Here is a 6,000-nt window from a genome sequence, read left to right on the forward strand (position 1 = left end):
CCGTGGCCGCGCCCCCTGTTCGCCACCCCGCGCGCCCCTGGTGGTGCTGCTCACAGATGCCGTGGCAGCCCGCTCCTCCCTCCGTCCGCCCCTGTCCCGTGCGCCGTCGCCATCCGTCCTCCGCCCGGTTGGCGCCCGGCGAGCCCCGCCGTGGTCACCAACCCCCTGCTCCGGCGACCTGCCGCTCCCCCGCCCCTGTGGTGCGCCCGAACGAGCGGGTGCTGGGCACCCGTTGCGCCCACGCCCGTTCGGGCGACAACCGCGCGCCCATGCGCCCGAAACCCGCAAGGCCCCTTGGGGCCACAGGCATGTGGGGCCCTGCCCCAGAACGTTTACAAAAAAAATAAGAAAAATAATATATAAAATAAAATTAATAATAATTGAATTAATTAATTAATTAATTACTTAATTAATTAACTTAAATAATCTTGTTTAGATTAACCTAATCATTTAGTTAGACTAACTAAACCTGATTAGTTAGTCTTAGCCTATGGCATGCAGGACCCACATGTTAGGTTGACCAGTCAACTCTGTTGACTGCTGACTCAGCATGACCTCATGCTGATGTCATTAATCCATTTTTCGAATTAATTTAAATAATTAATTAGATTCCAGAAATTCATAAAATCTTTAGAAAATCATAACTTTTAATCCGTAACTCGGATTAAATTATTTTCAACATGAAAGTTGCTCAAAACGACGAGACGAATCCGGATACACGGCCCGTTCGTCCGCCACACATCCCTAACCTATCGAACTCGCAACTTTCCCCCTCCGGTTTATCTATCCGAAAACGCGAAACACCGGGGATACTTTCCCGGATGTTTCCCCCCTTCACCGGTATCACCTACTACCGCGTTAGGGCACACGAACACCGCGTATTGTCTTGTTACGCTTTGTGATGCTTTGATTGCTGTGTTATTTATTGTGTTCTCTCTCCGTTACTTCTTTCCGATAGACCCCGAGACTGCCGGCGACCCCCCAGTTCGACTACGTGTTGGTGACTCGTCCTTCTTGCCAGAGCAACCAGGCAAGCCCCCCCCTTGATCACCAGATATCGCCTATTCTCCTCTATACTGCTTGCATTAGAGTAGTGTAGCATGTTACTGCTTTCCGTTAATCCTATTCTGATGCATAGCCTGACATTGTTGCTACATCTGTTGATACCTTACCTGCAATCCTAAATACTTAGTATAGGATGCTAGTTTATCATCATTGGCCCTACATTCTTGTCAGTCTGCCTTGCTATACTATTGGGCCGTGATCACTGGGGAGGTGATCACGGGTATATACTATACATACATACATACTATACAGTGGTGACTAAAGTCGGGTCAGCTCGTTGAGTACCCGCAAGTGATTCCGATGTGGGGGCTGAAAGGACAGGTGGCTCCATCCCGGTAGAGGTGGGCCTGGGTTCCCGACGGCCCCCGACTGTTACTTTGTGGCGGAGCGACAGGGCAGGTTGAGACCACCTAGGGAGACAGGTGGGCCTGGCCCTGTTCGGCGTTCGCGGATACTTAACACGCTTAACGAGATCTTGGTATTTGATCTGAGTCTGGCTACTGGCCTATACGCACTAACCAACTACGCGGGAACAGTTATGGGCACTCGGCGTCGTGGTATCAGCCGAAGCCTTCTTGACGTCAGCGACTGAGCGGCGCGCGCCGGGTTGGATGCGTAACGCAACTTCCTTGTATAAGGAGTGCTAGGTCTGCTCACCGGCCGCGTACGCAACATGCAGGTGTGCAATGGGCGATGGGCCCAGACCCCTGCGCGCATAGGTTTAGACCGGCGTGCTGACCTCTCTGTTGTGCCTAGGTGGGGCTGCGACGTGTTGATCTTCCGAGGCCGGGCATGACCCAGGAAAGTGTGTCCGGCCAAATGGGATCGAGCGTGTTGGGTTATGTGGTGCACCCCTGCAGGGAAGTTAATCTATTCGAATAGCCGTGATCTTCGGTAACAGGACGACTTGGAGTTGTACCTTGACCTTATGACAACTAGAACTGGATACTTAATAAAACACACCCTTCCAAGTGCCACAGACAACCCGGTGATCGCTTTTCCACAGGGCGACGAGGGAGGATCGCCGGGTAGGATTATGCTATGCGATGCTACTTGGAGGACTTCAATCTACTCTCTTCTACATGCTGCAAGACGGAGGCTGCCAGAAGCGTAGTCTTCGACAGGATTAGCTATCCCCCTCTTATTCTGGCATTCTGCAGTTCAGTCCACCGATATGGCCCTTTACACATATACCCATGCATATGTAGTGTAGCTCCTTGCTTGCGAGTACTTTGGATGAGTACTCACGGTTGCTTTCTCCCCCTTTTCCCCCTTTCCTTTCTTCTGGTTGTCGCAACCAGATGCTGGAGCCCAGGAGCCAGACGCCACCGTCGACGACGACTCCTACTACACTGGAGGTGCCTACTACTACGTGCAGCCCGCTGACGACGACCAGGAGTAGTTAGGAGGATCCCAGGCAGGAGGCCTGCGCCTCTTTCGATCTGTATCCCAGTTTGTGCTAGCCTTCTTAAGGCAAACTTGTTTAACTTATGTCTGTACTCAGATATTGTTGCTTCCGCTGACTCGTCTATGATCGAGCACTTGTATTCGAGCCCTCGAGGCCCCTGGCTTGTATTATGATGCTTGTATGACTTATTTATTTTTAGAGTTGTGTTGTGATATCTTCCCGTGAGTCCCTGATCTTGATCGTACACATTTGCGTGCATGATTAGTGTATGATTGAGGCGGGGGCGTCACAAGTTGGTATCAGAGCCGACTGCCTGTAGGAATCCCCCTTTCCAACTCCTTGGCCGAAGTCGAGTCTAGACATTTGCAAACTTTTTACTAACATGGCTGTGTGCCTTACGGGCCCACGTTGCCATTTGGGTGGTACTAGGATCTTTTACTCCTCGACCTTACTCTGGGACTCTGCACTCTCTTCTACTTGGGTTAAACGATTTTACTAACTCTGACTCTAGGTTCTCATAACTAGTTCCACCCGGAGAACCCCTTATTACAGGTGATCGCCAGCTGCACTAGAGTATTTTGGAGATACTCTTCCATATTCTCTCGAGACTTTGTGCCCACCGCTTTTGTTATTCCCGACCATCGATAACCCATATGGATAACTACTTACACTTGTTGTCCATAGCTTCACTTCCAATTGTTCTTGTTATTACAAGATACCCTGGATACTTCGGATATTCCAAAATACTTTATGCCTACTGCCTTGCAGTTACTAGCCCCATAACTACCCCTACGGGTAATTTCTCGCACTTACCAAGTATCAGCTCATCCCCAGTTGTTCTAGTGTTTCACAAAGTCTTCGAAATGTATTCGATCCTCAAAAAAATCCTTAGCAGCTTATTGCTTACAAATACTTGTCTGCTTACATTATGATGTTCCATATCACTAGCAATATTGTCACTAGTATCTTTTGACACCGTCATTTTGATCCTATTGCTTCAACATGTGTGCGAATGCACGCAATCATCGATCAACCTTCTAAATATCTTTTCGGCTCAGACATCATTTTGAACATGAGCTGGTTCTCGACCAAACTATTTGTCGTCAATTGCGCCTCTAGTCTATCCAACTTATCCATCCTTGATCAGAGCGTCTGCTTCTGATCCTTTGTTTTGGAAATCATAATTCCTTTGTTAACTAAGCATCAAATTATTCAGATGTTCTATAATATGATGCCCGTGCATTCTTTCTTCCTCTGATTGAGTACCAATACTCACACCAGCTCCATTGTGGATCGCCCGATCCATTGTTGGATTTCATCCGACACCGTCCTTAATATTCAAATAACCTTGTGAGTCTTTCCACGGATATATAAAGCCTTGGGTAAATTGTATCCTCTGTTTTCTCAACCATGCTCTATTTTCGAGCTGGTGGTATTTACTATTGAAGCTTGTGGTATATGTTTCCACGATACCCTGACGGGTTGAACCTATGCCTTCCTTAATATGTGTGAATTCGGAAGTTTTCACGAGTCATACTCATCTGGTATTTCACCAGCTAAAACTTTCAACACTAATGCCTTTATCAAAGCGAGAAGTGAATGGAAGGTTATACATTGAAGAAGTGGGAGTCGACCTTGAACCTTGCGTTCATGCCCATGGACACGATGTATAACTTATCATGGAAGCTGCTCGTAAAAATAATTACCCCCTTGTTACAAGTTCATCTTGTATCCGTGGTTCGATCATTTGCAATCGTTGTTCCAGCCATGTTCTCCTTTTAAATACCATTTATCGGACAAGTTAAAGTACTTGCCTTTTGCAGATCAATACGCTTGCCCAACCTCTATTTTGATCTTCCTCGAGTATTAACCTCTGGTATCTCGAGGACTATGTTGCTTCCTGCGAGTCTTCATCTAGTATTGCTTCTCACCGATCTCGGATTCCCCCCAGGTTCTGAGTTATTAGTCACTCGAGAACACCGATAAGTGAATCGATTCCGCACTCTGATTCAATAACTCTAAGTAATTCTTGTTGCTTACGAGTTTAATAATCCTTCAAGTCATTCCTAGCCTTATCGGCTATATCATTATCGTGCAAACTTCTAACTGTGCTACCTGGTCCTTCTTCCCGAAGCACAAATTTTTTGATGATGAGCTAAGCTTACGTCGATCTTCCTCGTCCTATCAGTTCGCCTTGAACAACAATCTTGATTTCAAGTTTGTGTCCTACCCATGGTTCCAATAACCTTCCGCTACCTCATTCCTTTGACTTGATGTCGTCGCTGATTGATTACATCTTATTGAAATCTCTCGAAAAGTTTGTCGTGGTCATCGTCAACATTTTGACTCCTTCCAGGATACCAATCGAATTCATGATGATGAGTACCACCCTCGTCCCTTGGTAATTTGAGTTACCATCGACAACATCCTTGCCTTCCTTCCGTTACAAACTTATTCCTATTATGGATGCAACTTGCAATCCAGGTTGTCTTATGTTCTACCTTGAAGTATTACCGTCTCTAATGTCGAGGATGTTGTGAGAATTTCACCACCTCTTAAGAAATTCTTGTTGCAGCGATGCTTCTCGCCATCACCATTCTTTCTTGGTCCCCGTGCTGGTTCTAACCAGGATACCAACAGATGAACGGTGCTATTTGGATTCTGCCCTTCTAGCAACCCTATTGCTTTGAAGTTAATGGTCGGCCATTAATTCTTAGACATTTGATTATTGAATCACCATTCCGACGTTAGTTGTGCAACCCAGCCCATATTTTGGGTGCACCTTTCAACCAATGTTTAATTGTGTATGTTTTCCTCGAGCATACATCATTATACCATTTGATCTGACAAATGTTATCTCCATGTTCACATAATTGTGGAAATCCGTCTTTTTGGAAATCTCAATGAATTGTCGCTGAGACAATCGGCCACCTCCTCATCCTCTTCTTAATTTAATGATGAACTCTTGTTTTGGAACTCGCTTCCATAGTTCATTTCCCGAGAATCTTCGACGTCATCTCGTCAATTTGTGTCACACCTTTTCTCCTTAAGCATCGTGAGTTTGAGGTATCCTCGCACCAATCAGATCTGAATCTCGGTCAGATATGATGGTTGGAACATTTTTCCAAGAGTTATAACACTGGTCTTTTATGACCCGGTAAGGTGATGGCATGTCCAGCACACCTGGCCGGATGACCTGCTATTATAGTTTCCTTATTAGCAAGGTTATCCATTCCTTCATGAGGAAATTGTAAGGCTTATTCTACAAGTTGTTCCTGATGGATCCTTCGTGTATCCAGAGTCTGACCTTTGCTTGAAGACCTTGTCAATGCTATCTCGAAGCATGTCTGTGGTACTCTGAATTTCAATAAAAACATTTGAAGCACAATGCTAAATTTTCTTTATCGATTATCCAACATCGTTGTATGGGTAATGGTATAAAATTTCTCTCCCCATTCCTAAAGGGTTTTTCTATGTTATATCCTGTCATGGATATCATGCTCTGCTTGTCCTTGGGAAGGATATAC

The sequence above is a fragment of the Triticum aestivum genome, chromosome 7B, assembly GCF_018294505.1.
Source record: "Triticum aestivum cultivar Chinese Spring chromosome 7B, IWGSC CS RefSeq v2.1, whole genome shotgun sequence".
NCBI classification, from domain to species: domain Eukaryota; kingdom Viridiplantae; phylum Streptophyta; class Magnoliopsida; order Poales; family Poaceae; genus Triticum; species Triticum aestivum.